Source organism: Mirounga angustirostris, unplaced genomic scaffold, assembly GCF_029215605.1.
Source record: "Mirounga angustirostris isolate CCGP_5_RB_7025 unplaced genomic scaffold, mMirAng1.0.hap1 SCAF_6, whole genome shotgun sequence".
Lineage (NCBI taxonomy): Eukaryota > Metazoa > Chordata > Mammalia > Carnivora > Phocidae > Mirounga > Mirounga angustirostris.
In genome coordinates, this window is record NW_026991714.1 from 27,020,332 (window position 1) to 27,038,633 (window position 18,302).

The 18,302-nt window shown below is 44.4% G+C and overlaps 1 long non-coding RNA gene across 1 annotated transcript; it reads right to left on the bottom strand.

Annotated features, from left to right (window-relative positions):
- Positions 1-5,880: 5,880 nt before the first annotated feature.
- LOC129045844 (uncharacterized) lies at positions 5,881-9,235 on the bottom strand. Its single transcript, XR_008506181.2, has 3 exons — positions 7,530-9,235; positions 7,167-7,297; positions 5,881-6,860 (listed from the first exon to the last, which is right to left on the bottom strand). It is a non-coding gene; the product is annotated as an uncharacterized LOC129045844 (long non-coding RNA).
- Positions 9,236-18,302: the final 9,067 nt, after the last annotated feature.

Below are 18,302 nucleotides of genomic sequence, written 5' to 3' on the forward strand. Positions count from 1 at the left end.
CATCCAGATCTCTGCTCTCCAGCCAGTGGAGATCTTCTCCCAGTGCACCAGTCCCCAAATGCCTTGAGACAATCTCTTTCTAATCCTTTAATCCAGTGGTAGGAGCCATTTTCTATTAAGAGACGGTGATCTCAGTGGAAAAAAATAATCATCCAGGGGCCATACGATCATATAAAATTACTTAGTTTAGGTATGGATGCTGTTGCTAGGTTTGCATTAACAGAGATCTATGAAGCATTAAACACACCTGATTTTTAAAGGAATATTAAATCAATATTTTAAAATATGTCTTTATTCTAAATTTGGGGCAGTTGAGCTGATGTGATTAGAAATAATGTGAAGGAAAGTGAGAGTCAGAAATTGTGGTGAGAATAAAAAGAAACATAAAGCGGTAAGAAAAAGATGGAAGGAGAGAGGTCGGGTGGTGGGAAGGAAAAGGAAGAGTGAGATGATGTTAGGATAGGGCCAGGGAGCCTCCTCAGGACAACTGCTAACTCGTTCCTCTCAGCCCTGGGCTTCCAGTCGTCCCAGACCCAGCAATGCTGGGGTTCACGTCACTACCTGGATTACAGGTTACCATTCATAGTCAACACGATGGGGGCTTATTTCCACTACACCATCTAATTTCACAAAACTCTGCAAATTAGACATTTTATAAGGAAAGAAGCTAAGACTCAGAAAAGTTGCCCAAGTTCACACATCTGTAATAGAGTCAGGACCAAGTCCAGACCTTGGTCCGAAGCTTATGCTTTATGCACTCTGCCACCTCGTATTGACTATCTCACCACCATCCCCTTATTGAACTGTGGATCATCTGTGTTCATCACCTCCTGTTCCCCAGGATCTGGTCACTCTTGCCTTCCTTCTGTTCCTCATACCCATTAAACTTGTCCCATCTTGGTCCCCACTTTTCCTGACCTCAAAGCTTGGTCCCATCTGTTCCCCCTTCCAAAACAGCACATGTGCAGCCCCCTCCCCCCACCTCAGCCCCTCTTCAGTTCTCTCCTTAGCGTCACTTCTTCAGAGAGCCCTTCTAACCCCTTCATGGTCACATGAGCACATCACTCTGACTTATTTTTATCATGGCACTTACCACGACGTGGTGTTTTCTTTGTTTATTATCTCTCTCCCTGGGCTAGGACAGAATCTCCACGTGAGCAAGAACTGATCCAGCCTTATGACTATAGCTCCAGTATTTAACACTATTTCTAGCATAGATGCTTAATAAAGATTTGTCAGATGAATGGATGAATGGATGGATGGATGAATGGATAGATGGATGGATGGATGGATGGACGGATGGATGGACGGATGGACAGATGGATGAACAAACTACTGTCTAGCCCTTCATAGACTCTCTTAGCAGAGGAGCATTTTCCCAGGGAGCCAATGACATCAAGCCCTAGGCTGCATTTCCCGCATCAGCACAAGTCCCTTCAACTTGACCTAACCTCATCCACTCCACAAGCATGTCCAAGCTCTTTGTCAAGACTGTGGATGGAGATAAATGAGATTTGATCCCAGACACACACTTGATCTTCTGGAGTTTATAGAGTCCAGAAGGGGCAATAAAGCATGCCCACAAAGCATTATGATTCAAGATTAAACGAGCCATAGGCAATGAAATAGGAACACACTAAACATGTTCAAAGGAAGGAGAAATCTTCTTTCATGAGTGAGCAGTGAAGCTTTAACAAACAGAGGCGCCAGCACTGAGACGGAGGCTGAATGCAGATCCAGACCCTCCTTGGTCTCTGAGGCAGGGCATTAACCCAGGCGAGGGCTGAGAGCCAGGATCCCCAGGGCTTGTCCAGACTGGACCAGGCAGGGGGCACAGGAAGGAGGCAGCACAAGATCAGGATGGAGGGAGAGGTTAGAGCCAGACTGTGTGGGTTCGTGGACTCAACATAGGCACGGGAGGGAGAGCCACGAGGGCACTGTGATCCAGGCAGTCAAGTGAGCAGGAGAAGCCCGGTCCCCTGCGCTAGCAGCTGACAGGAGCGGGGGGTGGTTGGTGGAGGGCTCTTGCCTGTAGTCACGAGGGGGCTGACCTCGTTTCTCTCTGAAAAGCTCAGTGAGACGGATTTCTCTTTTCTTTCAAGCAGTGCGAAATACAAACTGGTCGACATGCGTGATTTCTCAACAGCAGGAAATGAAGCAACTGTTTTCGAGATAGCCTCCCGCCTCCCCGGAGGGCCATTCTGCTGTCAAGTTAATCCTGCTGTAGAAAACAGTTCTTTTCCTAAGGGTGCTAGCCTGTCAGGAAAGGGGAGAAGACCTAGAGGCCTGGAGGTGGGGTGGAAATGAGGAATGAACAGGGCTCCCTAGTGTGGTTCATGGACGGTGGGGGCTCTGGTAGAAGGAGGCTGGGGCGGGGATTAAAGCTGGTTCTAGAGGATTCAGGGAGTCTCAAGCAAGGATGCTGGATCCAAAAGAGTTCCCAGCCCCTACATCCTTTCTCTCCATCTTCCTCAGGTCCATGGCGCCTTCCTTAGACTCGGCCACACCTCTTTCTGGGACCTGAGGCTACAGACACATCTTCCAGTACCTTCTCCTGGGCCCATCTCTATAAATATTGCACCACATTGTATGTAAACATTGGCTCACAAGGCTGCACCTGCATAGACCATGAGCCCCTCAAGGTCAAGGGCCTTGTCCTCCTGCCTTGGCGCGGCCAGGACCTGCACCAGCCGGCCGCCTGCAAGCTTGCTGACTGCATGAATGAGGTGGTTGTACCCACACCTTCTGGGTCTACTCCACCTCTGTGGGATCTCTGCCCGTCCTAATGCCTCACGGCTTGCCCGGGGCCTTCTGCCCTTCCCTCCTGAGATGATCTCATCTATTTCCAAGACTTGAAATAGCATGGTTATGCCAATGACTCCCCCACCTGTCTATCTCCAGCCCAGACCTCCCCGCCGAGCTCCAGATGCATATATCCACTGGCCTACTTGCTCTCTCCGCTCAGATGAGGTGTAAACAGCTCATCTTTACTCTGCCCGAAATAGAAGGCCTTACTATAAAAGCCATCCGCACCTCCAGCGTGCCTCACTTTAGAAAATTGCCATAAGCCTCTCCACATGTCCAAGGTGGAACCCCAAGGTGATTCCTGCTTCCTCCTTTTCCCTCAGCTCTTGCAGTCAACTCATCAGTACATTTGGTTTTCCCTCCAGTAAATGTCTAATGTCTGGTGGCTTCTCTCCGTCTCCCTCCCCGCCAGCTAGCCGCGGCCATCAGCTGTCCTGCCGGGATCTCGGGTAGCTATTCATGCTCTCGCCTCTTCCACTCCAGTCCCCCTCCAAACCTGGTCTCTGCAGACAGCAAGAGTGGCTTTGCAAAATGTCCATCCTATGGTGTACCCCCTGTTTAAACTTTCAATGGCATCTGACCACACCGAAGGCCAAACGCCTTCAGGGTTTTCGAGGGCCCCTGACCCAGACCCTTCTGTCTCGTCACCATGCCTCTGCCTCTCTCCCTCAACCAGGCTGGCCTCTTTCACTGTTCTTTTTTTTTTTAATTTTTAATACCCAAGGCTGTTTCTCACCGCCGGGGCCGCGTAGGGTGTTCTCTACTAGATCGCTCTCTCCCTGCTTCTTGACATGGCTAACTCCTCTCTTATCCCTCAGATTCCAGCTTCAGGACACCTCCTCCGAGAGGCCTCCCTGACCATCCAAACTAAACCCCACTCCACACCCACCCAACCTAGCCCCGGATTGGCACCCCACAGGGGCTCAGTGACTGTTCCCGGAAGGGTAGGTGCAGCCTTGCTCCCAGGCCACCTCCTGAGAGCTCCTACTTACCTCCTTCTCTGTTACCCAGGGTTCAGCACCCTCTCCCTTTATTTTCACAATTTCTCAAAACTGCCCACACAAACACCATATTGTAGGGTTTCTTTCTCCTCCCAAATTAGCTGCGGAACCGGACAAAGAGTCCTAGGCTACTAGCTTCCTGGCTGTCTCTTTCAGTTTCAGGGTTTAAAAACTAGTCCTGCAGGGGAACAGTGGGAGAATGGAAATTCACCAGCCGGGAGAAGCATTCGAGTCTGGAGACCAGCTGAGCTCTGACGGTCATGGTCGTGCTTTATAGTTAGCTCCTGACTTCCTTTCTTGGCAAGATCTTACCGGTTATCTAGGACAGTCCCCGTTTCAACTGTTCTGTTCTATTGTCTGACTATGTATCATGAGTTTTCTTACTCTATGGTCACTCTACCCCTCTCCACCTGCTCTCCTCCCCACCCGGGCAGCCTTTCTTAAACCACGCCCCCACTCAAGGGTCGAAAGGCCATGGGTTCAAGTTTCAAGCCCTTGCTTCCCCACACTAAAGTCTGTGTGGCTTTGGGCAAATTCTCTTTCCCGAGACTCAGTTTGCTCATCTGTAAAATAGGAAGAACAGTACCTTCCTCCCAGGTTTTGGCAGGGGGTGACTGGCATGATACACGTCGAGCATTTGGGGCTCATAGGAAGTACCCCCCCCAGGATGGATGGATGGCATGACATTTTCAGCCAAAAGACGCCTGAGCTCTAGTGAACAATTTAGTGCTTTCACCACACTGCGTAGGTGGGTAACTGACATGGTGTTGAGTGACAAGTCTGTTCTCCCAGTTCTCCTGGGGCCTCAGTGGGGAGCCAGGTCATGTCTGTAGGTGCGGAGCTCAGTCTTCCTAATGAGGAATGCACCAGGTTTCAGTCACGGGGAAAGGACAGGTCTTCCCTGGAAACCAGAGCTCAGAAGACTGGCCTCAGGCAGGAGAGAGAAGGCTTCCCAGCTCTTGGGCCCGGTTCTCCCAGGGCCCGGCTTGAGAGCTGCGGTGCATCCCCAGACAGGGGCTGAAAGATGGCTTCTCTATGTGGAACCAGGGGACAGGATGGAGCTTCATTTATCAGGTGCCCGTCTCTCAGGTGCACTTCCTTGGGGACATTGGAGCTTCCCCTAAAGGCTTATTTGAATGCCCTGGCTCAGACTCAGCTTTGCAGATGGAGGGGTGCCACCTTCTCCTCGGCCAGCATGGGACGGGACGACCAGTGTCCCCAAGGCCCCCTCGGTGACAACCTTCCAAGGGGGAAGGTGCATCTTGGCGAATCTGGAGACAGAGGAGGGATGGAGAAGTCTGCTTCCCCCTCCCCACACGGGAATTCTTCTTCTGGTGCCAACCCGGGCAGCCCTGCCTGGACTTTGTTTTTATTAAGGACGCCGGCCCTTCCTTTCAACACGTCAGGGGCACTCGTTCCAGACCATGCAGGCTTCAGCTCCCGGAGGGCCCCACTTATCAGGACAAAGGGCACTTTGGGGCATGTCCTCACAGTGCCCGCATGCAGGCAGGTCTGCTGGAAGAAAACTGGGGGCCGGGCCCTGGCGCAGGCAGCCAAGAGACCTGGAAACAAGTCCCCTGTTCTCGGCTGCCTTGTTAGATGGAACACACCATCTCTGGATTGTTCTCCTGTGGCTGCTATAACAAATACCACCAGCCTTCGTGGCTGAAAAACAGCATATATTTGTTACCTGGCCATCAGAACTCCAAAACAAGTTTATGAGGCTAAAGTCAAGGTGTCAGTGGGCTCGTTCCTTCTGGCTCCAGGGCAGAAAATGTTTTCTTTCCTTTTTCACCTTCCAGAAGCCTCCTGCATTCCTTGCCCTCCATCACCACATCCCTCTTCTGTGTCTGAAGGACTCTCTTGATTACATCGGGCCCACCCAGGGAATCCAAAATAATGGCTCTTTTCTCAGTTCACCTTAACTTCGACACATCCTCGAAGCATGCTCAGCTGTGAAGGCAATGCATCCCCAGGTGCTGGGGAGTAGGACAGGGGTACCTTTGGGGAGCCATTATGCTATCGACCATAATCTTAATAAGCGGTTCTCTTCAAACCTCATGCATTTCCCAGGCTCCAGAAGGGACCTTCTTATGTCATCTCAAGCCAAAGGGCTTCGGGCTTAAGATCCCTAAGACAGAAGCTCTGTAGAAACCTCTCATTGCTTCTTTTCGTGTTGGAAGCCCTTAAAGGAAGTTCTCACTATCCTCTGAATCATCTCCTGGCTATGGCATAAGAGATCCATGTAGCTCTGCCCAAGTGCTCCTCAACTTCAGTGCTCAGCGGAGGGCCCCCAGGAGCATCTCAATGGCAGAAGATGGAAATGCCATGGAAGAGCCAGAAGGTGAGGTGGGGAGTGGAGAAGGAAGGGAATGAGCCCCTGCTGCACATCTGCTGATGCATCCGAGCCTGACGTACAATGTCTCACTCAATCCTTACAACAATCCTGGGGAGAAACTGAGGCTCAAAGGAGTGGAATAATGTTCCCAAGGCCAGTAGGTGGCATTGCTGAATGGGAGTGAGAGGTTCCTCTCTGAATCTACCACAGCATAGCATGGGGTTGGGGTCACTGGGACCCTGCTTTTGTATATTACCGGCATTTCCTTTCTCCAGCATTATAAACAATGCCAGAGAGGAGACCATGGCTTATGATGACAAGGGCTATTTAGACAGGTCAGAGCCACACACTAGTAGATGGGATTTAGAGCTTATGGAAGTGAGAGGATGTGTGTGTGTGTGTTTCATTAACTCGTACTTAACTTCTGGATATCTGAATGGAGAGGAGAAGGGGGAGAATGTCTTAGTGTATGGGAGTGTATGATTGTCACCTGAACAGGAAGGGAAGCCCAATGAGGGTTACCAAAAACACCGTCTGTATTCAAGACATCCCTCAAAACAGTGGCTTGAAATCACCATCATTATCCGAAGACATTTACCAGAGACCTCGGTCCTTGGGCTGAAGAGGTCTGTTGAGAGTCAGATTCCTGCACCAATACGGCGGTGGAGCAGTTCAGTGGAAGGAGACACAACCCCTGCCCCCAGGAGGCACCACATCTGAGAAGAAAAGGAGGGAAAGAGCTCTTCACTTCAGGGAGATCCCTGTGTGGCAGATGGAAAAGAGAGTTCCCACTTTAGAAGGAGAGCGAGAACACACGGGAACCAAACACACCCCCACAGAGGCAGGTGTTCCCAAATCCCCACAACTCAATGGTTGTAGAGCCAGAGCCAGAGGAAAGAGCCGTTAGAAGTGAGCTTGGTGAAACAGGGGAAGGTTCCAGGAGGAGGTGAGTCTGGAAGCAGAAGGAGGAAGACTGAAGTGGGGAGTTGGCAGCAGAGGGCTGGGGAGGGAGAGAAGCTCACCCATCTGAGGAGTCCGTGGAGGTGAGGGAGGTGGGAGAGGGAGCAAGCCAGCCAAGACCACTGGCGGGGAACTGCCCGAAGGAGCCAGAGTGATCATGCCTTCTTTAACAAGATGGGCCAGGGCAGGGGTCCTATAGAGAATCAACACATACATCACTGATCTAGGAGCCCTAGGGTGAGTGAGGATTGCTGGCCCCAAGTTCTTGAGTGCTTCCTCACCCAGCTTTCTCTTCCTAGTCCACCACCCAGACAATGCAGACCTGCAGCGCCCCTGGCTCCCATACAGAGGAAGCCACCTACACGGCCATCCCACCCGTCCGGGCAGAAATGGTGCCTGGGTCACTTCCCATCCTGTCTGCTTACCGAGAGGCCGATGACAGGTCAGCTGAGGGGACCTGCACAATCACTTGTCCATTATCTTCATGTGGCTTCTCTAGAAAGACCCATTTTCATAATTCTATGAGGAAGTGTGAACTTTAGTTAATTTACCAAATATATGTGAACACCACAGGAGCAAGAGGGGAACCTGGGCCCAGTTTCTTGTTTGTTTGTTTTTTTTTAAGATTTTATTTTTTTTAAGTAATCTCTACACCCAATGTGAGGCTCGAACTCACAACTGCGAGATCAAGAGTCGTACGCTCCACCAATGGAGCCAGCCAGGTGCCCCTTGTGCCCCGTTTCCAATATGACTGAGCACTTCATAGATCACAGTCAGGAAAAAGAGGAAAAAACCAAACCAACAGGGCTGTCCTAACTGGCTCTGGTTCCCCCAAATAAAAAGCCTTGATACTTCCCAGAAATTTGGATTCCTCACAAAAACAATGTTTGATCCCTGAGTTTTGCTGTGCTGAAATCCGAGGGTCTGTTATGAGTATGACGATCATTTGTGAGAAAGCTGCTGTTTTCCACAATGAATAGAATGGTGTAAACATGGTAATCTTGGTCATTTTTCCACATTCCCCTTTCAATACTTGTCCTTTGTATTTGGTCAGTCGGTCATCAGAAAACCAACTCACTCACACTTTCCACAAGTGACCGTTTTCTTCCCTTTTCTAAAAGTGTTGGTGTCTGGTCCTTGCTTTGACCACTTATTCCTAGAGGTCCCACCACTGGTGTCAAGGTCACGTGCACCTTGTCCAGACCTGGAGCCCTGGAGTCCTCAGCTCACCCTCCCTGACTCCTCTGGGGAATCTTCTGTGAAGTGATGGAGCCCAATCTGATTCTTGGCCAAGTTCATTTCTGGTTCTAAAGGAGCACAACCACTTAGGCCCACACCAGGGGCAGCGGGACTGGGATGTGGCCCCACCACCGAGCGATGTCTGTCCCAGAGCAGCAGGTGGGGTTTCTGGAATCGGATTCCCCCAGGAATCTTTTTTTGATGGGGGGAATGTGAATGAGGATTCTGCTATTTTCTGGCATTTGAGAATACAGGGTTAAGAAGGGGTTTTATGTGTGTTTCTGTAACTATTGATCGAATTCTCTGTGTTCACGTGTTTTGCGTTGCTGCCAGTGGAGGTTCTGTTCTAAGTTCGGAGCCTCTTCTTCATCCCAAAGTCCTGGCTTGTCAAGTGTGCTCATTATGCTTCCAGGACCTGTTGATAGTGACAAAGGTGAAAATCCTATACCCGAGATGAAAGGAAACAAAAGAGCTCTCTTTCTCTAAATAATTAATGATTCAAAATCAATGCCTCTTCAGAAATTTATATATAAGGTTAAAAGGGAGATTATCATTGTAAAGGATGTGGGCATTACGAGAGAGAGAGCTTGCTCTGCTAAATTCAGAAGGAAAGCCCCAAATTATTCAGATTTTCAACACTGCATCTGTCCCAAGGACCTAATTGTTCTTAATGATATGACTTAATTGATCAACTTTCTTAAAAGATACGGGTGGTGCCTGTTTCTATCTTAGATTCTCTTCCTTCGTCCAGCTTGTACAAGAGTTGATAAAATTATCTATTTTACAAATATGAAAAAATTCTGAGCAAACCAATTGATAGTTTAGTCACTTCTGGCAGGGGTTAATAAATCAGCTTATGGTATAAGATCTTTTAAAATCTAATGGAGTAAGCTCCTATGCCAAACATCTTTTTTTCTGAAAGAAATATTACCATAGCAAACACTCACATAAATGTGAAGAATCCAAAGTTTACTAAAATATTTTTCTACTTTCATGCTTTAAATCTGTTGAATTTTTGAGAATTTTTTCCTTGCTGAAACTGTAATTTAGGGAGAAAGAGGGAAAAAAAGCCCACAGGGTTTTGACCATGAGTTTAATTAATGACCTTTGTTATATAAAATATATAAAATTATATATATAAAATATTATAAAATAAGCAAAAGCATTACTGTTAAAACAAACTAAAAGCTTTTAAATCTAATCTCTAATTGTCTAAGAAGAAAAATTTGTATAATACTCTAATCAAGATGATTCTTTGGGAAAATGAAACCAGTTAATAATTTTGGTTCGTAAACAGCTCTATGCCTTCTCCCTGATTCTACCACCATCATAAAGCCAATGTGAAGACAATATTCTAGTCTGTACAACTCATGGGTTTATTTACTTGTAGAAAGTGCAATTATTTTGAATTGCCTAAATTTCTTTTACTGTTTTTTCTGGTCATATAAACTAAGATTAATGTATTTAAGATTATAAAATTGTAAAACAAAGAGTTCAGCTATATTAATAATAAAAGGTAGCATCTTTATAGAAAGAGATTATTTTGTATCATGCTAAAAGAACACACAGTGTTAATGCTTCAGATTATAACTTCCAGACCCTTAGTTAACTTTAAGACCTTAAACTAATATTAATCTGAGTTAATAATAAACAGTCTTTGGATACGTGAACAAAATAATTTTAAAATACCCCTGTGGTTACTTAATACGGCATAGCACAGCCAGCAGTAAGAGGTTGAAAGCTTGAATAAATGCCTTTGGGTTATGTTAATGTACATACAGATATTTTAAAGAAGGTAAAAAAATAATCTGTTATAATAAAATGTGTTGCAAGATAATGGGGTATGTTCTTGTTTATCAAGAGGGAAAAAAAGAATAATTTTATTATAAAATAAAAATATCCTTGTGCCAAAACATAAAAGAAGATAGTAAGAGACAAATTTGAGGTTGTCTCACAAGCTGAGATGGTCTGAGGGAAAGTAAAATTCATTTTCTTGTGTATAAAATTGCTACAAATAATGAGTTCGAAAGGAGAAAAGATGTGATAATTTTTTAATCAGTTGGCTTGATGTTAATTAACTTACTCATTAGTATTGTATTTTTTACTGTAAATTATTACACTAATGATCTATGCGAGGAGCAAATGCAGAATTGAGATTTGCTACCTGTTCTTTTTAACAAATGTAACCTACTCCCGAACGATGCAAATCCCTTTTTATAAACATATTCTGTTAATTCTCTGTTCTTTTCTTAGCTCTCTACATTTTAACATAAATTCCTCCTTTTTGAACATGTCCATGTTCCTTAATTATTACTACCTATTGCTGTGTGTTTTAAAAAAGTATTGTTTATGATTGGTTTTTGCCTTTAAATACTTGGGTAAGTTCATGTCTTGTATCCTCAGACAACTCTTTCAAATTTGACCTTGCCCAAATTCAGGCCCCACATGCAGAAACTGTGAAGATGTGTTTTGCACCAAACTATTTATAGATTTTTTTTTTAGATGGCCATGGTTAACACACGGATTTATTTTTTCACTGTACGAAATGGGAGATATGAAAAATAATGAGTTCTATTTGCCATTCTCCAGATGGTTGACTAGCTTGACACAATTGTCCGAACCATCCTGTTTATTCTTGCTTATCAGAAAGAAACATTCAACTTTACTAAGGTTAAGTATTCCTAAGTAAAATGTACTGATTTCAACATTTCAATTATTCTATTGAAAACAATCATGCTCACATTTCACTTTGAAAAGAAACATTCTGATGTTCATGGACAAAGACTGACGCAATAATTGTCAACACAGTCATTTACTTTAAATTTTGTCCCTAGATTTAATTATCCTTGTCAACTGGAAACATTCTTACTTTATGGCATAAAATAAAGACCCTGGAGATTCGCTAATGCCCTCAGTCTCACAAACTGATTGCATATTATACCTTCATAAAAGACTCCGAGTTCCTCTGTTCTTGTTGATTAACCAGAACCATTTAATCTCATTATTACAGATGATAATTAATTAATCTTATAATTACAGATGACATTTCCTTTCTCCCTGCCTCTATTAAAGGCCCCTGCTACAAGTTCAAGATCAGGAATTGAGTCCTCTGGAAGAAATAACAAAAGGGCATCAATAAAGAACTGAATTGTTGACTTTTGATACCAAAGGACATACACCCATGGCTACAAGTTTCCCTGTGTAAGCTGACATCTTTGCCATGGACCTGGTAGACTGAATTAAGTGATCGAGTCAGAATCTGTGGAGTGGTTTTGGTCTAAATTTGAATATGGGTCAGCAAACCGTGGCCCTTGGGACAAATCCAACTTGCTGTCTCTTTTTGTAAATAAAGTTTTATTGGAACAAGTCATGCTCGTTGGGTTACTGTGATCTGTGTCTGTTCTCCCACTTCAACAGCAGAGCTGAGAGGTTGTGTATGCAAGCGACTGAAAACCATACAACTTTGTAGAAATAGACTACCCAACCCAAGAGCGGCCAAATAAAAATGAACTAATTGGACTGATTTCATTTATGATGAATATTTACATTAACTGACATAAGGAAAAAACCTTCCTGTTCCATCGATTTCTTACCCTCAACAGATTATACCTACACAAACTAGAATGAAGCACTTTAAAAAAAAATTGTAATACTATATTTTATTTAACCCAGTATACCCACAATAGTAACATTTCAACATGTAATCGATCTAAAAAAATATTAATGAAATATCTTACATGTTAAAAATTTTAAATCTTCAAATCCAGTGTTTATTTTTACACTTACAGCCCATTAAAGCACTCTCAAAGTCATTTTGTCCCAACTGAACTTTCAAATTACAAAAGAAAAAGAATTCCATGAGAGATCTTAAATATAGATCATAAGCTAATACATGATCAGGACAGTGAAAAATATAGTTTTATAGATTAATGAAGTGTATTGATTGGCCTCATCCACAAACCAATAATAAAGGTTAAATAATATGGAAAGTGACTTTACTGAGCTCCTTTAGTTTTTGTGACCAAATTTCCTATTTTATAAGTTTGAGGAGGAAAGACTATAACTGAATTGCTATAGTTTATCTGCCTTTAGAGGGAACTGATACTTACGATCATGTAGGTTGTTTATATAGGTTCAATAAGAATCTGTCCTTTTTCTTGCCAGAATATAATTAGATATTGGCTATGCTGAAAATTCTACTTAATTAGGTATGACAAACCCATTATTAAAGAACAAAGACTACAATTCACATGTGGGAATGACATCTATGATGAAGAAACTTCTCTGGGACAAACCTTTTGACTTAAGAAATTCCAGCATTACTGGTAGTAAACAATTTCACTTCCTGGTAGGCCAGAACTATTAACAAATATGGGAATCTTAGAGAAAATCATGCTAATAAATATGGTAATGGAGCACCTGGGTGGCTCAGTCGGTTGAGCATCTGGCTCTTGATTTCGGCTCAGGTCATGATCTACGGGTCGTGGGACGAAGCCCCGTGTCAGGTTCTGCGCTCAGCATTGAGTCTGCTTGTCCCTCTCCCTCCCTGCAACTTGTGCTCTTGTGCTCTCTCTCTCTCTCAAATACATGAATAAACAAACAAATAAATAAAAACTTTAAAAAAAGATGGTAAAAATTCTTCTGATACGTAAAAGTAATTTACAACCTGAGGAGCTTTACAAAGCTTCCAGACAGAAGTTCACGATAAAGCATCAGTATCACAGGGCTCTGGTTTTGTTAGCCATTCAAAAACACAGTGTCGGGGTGCCCGGGTGGCTCAGTCGGTTAAGTGTCTGCCTTCAGCTCAGGTCATGATCTTGGGGTCCTGGGATCGAGCCCTGCATCGGGCTCCCTGCTCACCAGGCAGTCTGCTTCTCCCTCTCCCTCTGCTGCTCCCCCTGCTCATGCTCTCTCTCTCTGTCAAATAAATAAAATCTTAAAAAAAAAAAGTGTCTATGTATTAATCAATGCCTCTTAGTATACTTGTGGAAATAAATTTTCATCAAATAAAACAAAATATTCATTTAATGACACTGAGTCAGAAAATGGTTAATCAACTTAAAGTTTTCTCAATAGCAAGAACTTGCCCATAAGGAAAGAAAACCCGTAGGAGCAAAACCTGACCCTGCTCCATTCATGACTGAATACCACAGGGGCTGGGTGGGGTAGCGGGGGCAGCGGATACTGTGCATCAGGAGAAAATCCAAAAACAACAGGTTTCCTGACTGGTTCAGGGCTCCAGAATAATAAGCCTTGACTAGTTGTCCTAAGTATGGGCTCTCTGACAAAAACAATTTTATCCCTGATTTTGACTAGGCTAACAAGTGAAGATATGTCATAAATATGATGAATGTGTAAGAAAGCAGCTGATTTCCACCATGAATTTGGTAGCCTTGGTCATCCTTTTTTTTTTTTCCCCCTTTAAATACTTGTATTTTGTATTTGACGGGCCAATCTTTCTTCCTAAAGTCTGACTCCTTTTCCCTTTTCCCAAGTCCTTGTTTTCTTGTCTAAATGTTTCTGTCTTTGAGACTTCGATAGCATGGACTATGTGCCAACCACAACACTGAGCCGGGGCTGAGGATTTGGAAATGAATTTGAACTCCTGCCTGGCAGAAGTTCACATCTGGAGGAAAAGACTCACCTATAAAAAGAGGACTTCCCCTTCAAATATTTCATGGGAAGTTAACACGACATCTGTTTGTTTTGACACCCCATGCAAAAGGAAGGGATCCTCCAAACAGTTATGTCCAAAAGGCCACCCCCAGGGGTCCAGGAACTTGTCCTGGGAGAGGCAGTTCTGTGCACACTCCTGCTCCTGATCCAGGCTTATCCGTGCCTCCCTCATTCTCCTCCCTGCCTCAACTACTCTTGAGGTCTTTCAGTTCCCGGAACACGGCAGCCTCTTTCTACCCCGGGCTTTTTCTGTTCCTTCTGCCTTACGTGCTCTTTAGCCAGACCAGCACCTTCCCTTTGTTCCCAGTTTACACATCACTTCCTATGAAAGCTTTCCCTGACCACCCACACCACTTACAAAATCTCCCAACCCTCAGAATTGTTTTGGTAAACTTCTCACAATTGTAATAAATTACTTATTTATGTGATTCTTGGTTTAATGTCCATCTTCTCTGACAGACCATATACTTCAAGAGGACAGGGACTGACTCTGTTTTCGCTCATCTTTCTGTCTCCGTCCTCTCCTACAGTGCAAGGCACCTGTGAGGGCTCAATAAACATTGGTTGAATGAGTACATGGATGACCAGTGTAGTATGGGGGCTTATTCAGAGTGGCAAGAACTATTGAATGAGATGAAATTTCACAAACATCAGGTTCAAAATAGAAGAGTTTGGAGTTATGGACGATCTTGAGATCACTCATTCATTCATTTATCCAGGCATTCAGTGAGTACTTTACTGAGCATCTACTCTATGTCAATCACTGGGGATGGATACAATAAAATAAATAAGACTGACCCAATCCTGGTGAATATTCAAAATATATAAAGAACTGATACAATTCAACACCAAAAAACAAGTAATCCCACTAAAAATGGGCAGAAGTCATAAACAGACATTTCTCCAAAGAAAACATACTGATGGCCAATAGACACATGAAAAGATGTTCATTATCATTCTTTATCAGGGAAATGCAAATCAAAACCACCATGAGATACCATCTCACACCTGTCAGAATGGCTAAAATCAACAACACAAGAAACAACAGGTGTTGGTGAGGATGCGGAGAAAGGGGAACCCTCTTACACTGTTGGTGGGAATGCAAGCTGGTGCAGCCACTCTGGAAAACAGTATGGAAGTTCCTCAAAAAGTTAAAAATAGAACTACCCTATGATGTAGTAATTCTACTACTACCCAAAGAAAATGAAAATATTAATTCAAAAAGATACATGCACCCCTATGTTTATCGCAGCATTATTTACAATAGCCAAGATATGGAAGCAACCCAAGTATCCATCCATAGATAAATGGATAAATATCCATAGATAGGTGGATAAAGATGTGGATTCTATATGTATATACACATATATATGTGGGTTATATATGTATATACACATGTTACACACACACACACACACACAATGGAATATTACTCAGCCATAAAAAAGAAAATCTTGCCATTTGCAATGATGTGGATGAATCTAGAGGGTATAATGCAAAGTGAAATAAGTCAGAGAAAGACAAATACCATATGATTTCACTAATATGTGGAATTTAAGAAACAAAACAAACAAACAAAAGACAAACAAAAAACAGACTCTTAAATACAGAGAACAAACTGGAGGTTACCAGAGGGGAGGTGGGCAGGGGAATGGGTGAAACAGGTGAAGGGATTAAGAGTATGCTTACCGTGATGAGCACTAATGTATAGAGTTGTTGAATCATATATTGTACATCTGAAACTAATATAACACTGTATGTTCATTGTACTTAAACTTTAAAAAAATTATAAAAATTAACTTCAAAAGAATTGGCCCAGTCCTTGCCTTTACTGCGCTTATAGTCTAGTGAGGGAGGCAGACATTAATAAGACATTCACACACAAGATGTAAAATTATAACGCCACTGGATACTAGGAAAAGGGGCACAAAGTACCCTGACAGCCCCACTAAGGGGGTTTCCCTTGCCCAGGAATCTGCCTTTTCTGAAGGTGCTTGCTTAGCTGCAATCTGAAGGATGAATAGGAATGAAGTGGGCACAGAGGGGCCATAGTGGGAGACAACTCCCCATGGGTCTCTTGCATTTCTGCACATCCTAGGAGCAGAGGAACAGGCTGTCTTTGTTCCAGGCCACCTTTTTGATGATGTTTGTATAACAAACAGCCTTGGAAGGTAGAAGCAGTGTCTTCCCATGGAGCAAAAGGCAGCTTCGTTGACTGTCCAGTGTAATAAAGATAATGTCTCCCTGCAGGTCCAAGGAGAGGCAGGCTTACTGTGCACTGTAAAAGATTTGGGTTTCTTAAACTCAGAGGTCCTCTGCTGTGGTGCAAGACATTGCATGCACAGCATCCACCTGGGCTGCTCCACCGTCACCCTCCCTGGAACGTGGGGCCAAGGGAAAGTGTGATGGGGGCCTGCGGCTGGTGTGTTAAATGAAGAAAATGCAGATTATGACCTGCTGAATGAAGAGGCACAAGCCATCCACATGGCGTCGGCCGGTGGTGCCTTCAGCATCAGAGCTCCCATTTGGGGGAAGTGAAAACCCTGGGGTCATTTTGACTGAAGGCATGGTTTCAATACAGTCACACAAGGGAAGTCAAGTCACAAGACTTTTTACTTACAAATCCCAGAAACGAGGATAAACGGCCATCAGAGGGAGAATGGCAGTCCTTTGTCCCAGGTCACGAGCAGGCAGGAGATAGAGAACAAGCACCTATTACTTACAAGGTGGTTGGGGCAGAGGTCACTAACTTTCGCGGGCTCAACTCTAAGTGGTTATTTTAAAAGGTATATCAGGACAAGCCAAGCAAGAACTTGTGGCAGGAATCCTAAGCTCGGGTCCTTACCTAAATGTCCAGACTCTTGAGTGTGAGCAGGGTCATCATACTAGAAAATGTCCAGACAGCAATTCAAAATGGCTGCTTTCTCATCACTGAAAATGACACAAACATGAAATTCACGCTTCTTGCTGTACCATGAATAATAAGTCCTTTGTCTCTGACCTAGGATTCTCGTGTCTTCTGTCAGAATCCATGAAACTGTGGCTGTCTCATTAGTTTGCAAACAGCATAAAACTTCAGGCCCTTCAGTTATTGATAGGCACGTCGATGGCATATGCAAAGACCCTATGGTGGGCAAGGGTAGAGCAAATATAAAGATATGAGAGAAGGCATGCATGGGTGGAGTGTAGGGAAGAGAAGGATATGAGATGAGCCTGGGAGGGGCTGAGTCATGGGACCCTCAGCCATTGCTGCTGAGGCAGGCCCAGGGGTATCTTGGTCATTTGTTGTAACAATGCCACTTTCCTATAGAACTTGTAGAATTAATAAACGGGTTTGGAGAGGGACATGGGACAACGAGGTTTGTGCCAATCTGAGCCTATAAGATCATTTTTAACAAAGGAAGAGTGAAAATTGGAAGTGTGTTCTTAACATACTTCACCCTGTAATGAAAATGTTTTTATTGCACACTACTTTGTAATACTTCTTTTAAAGATTAGAGGATGTCCACTTCTCAGCACACAATGAATGAGGAAAAGTTATCACTGACTGGCATTGCTGTCTACCCTGTAGAGTCCAAAAGGAGGCAGTTGCCTTAAAAGGGAGAAGCAGGGACCCTTTAGTACGTACAGAGTGACTCTTGGACCAAGCACTTTTTATGCACTCCTTGACCAATAAAGAGGGGTCGTTCCAGTTTTATAGGGAGAGGAAGGGAGAGAAGAGGGAGAAGGGGAGAGACCTCACTCACCAAGAGAGGGCTGTGAAACCGCGGTGGCTAATGTCAGATTATTACCTAATGTTAGAGTACAAATAAAAGGACTTTGTTAAGAAGCCCTCTGGCCCACTCTGGCTCTTAGAATTTGGAACATTTCACTCGCCGCCTATTCATTAATTTGCAGCCTGCAAAGAATGGAGAGGTCTTGGATCTTTGGCCAAAGAAAGTATCCCCAAGCAGAGGGCAAAGCCAGCACAACCTCCTTAAGAAGTTTTGTTCTTACCCTGACAGTGATAAGGAATCATTCAAGGACTTGGGGAGGGGGTGACATCGTGAGGTCTGGGTGTCAGAAGCATCACTGAAAGAGATTATGGAGGTTCTCGGTCTTCTAGGATTATCTGCTCCTGGGGGAGATCTGGGGCTGTGGGAATTGACTCCTTGATCCCTCACTGCAGCCCCAGGCTTGCAGCAGAACCCCCATCGCTCCCTGGAACTGGAATTTCAAAACCGAAGCAAACCAGCATCGGGCCTCAGAGCAGCCGGGGGTGCGGTGGGGGTGGGTTTCAATTC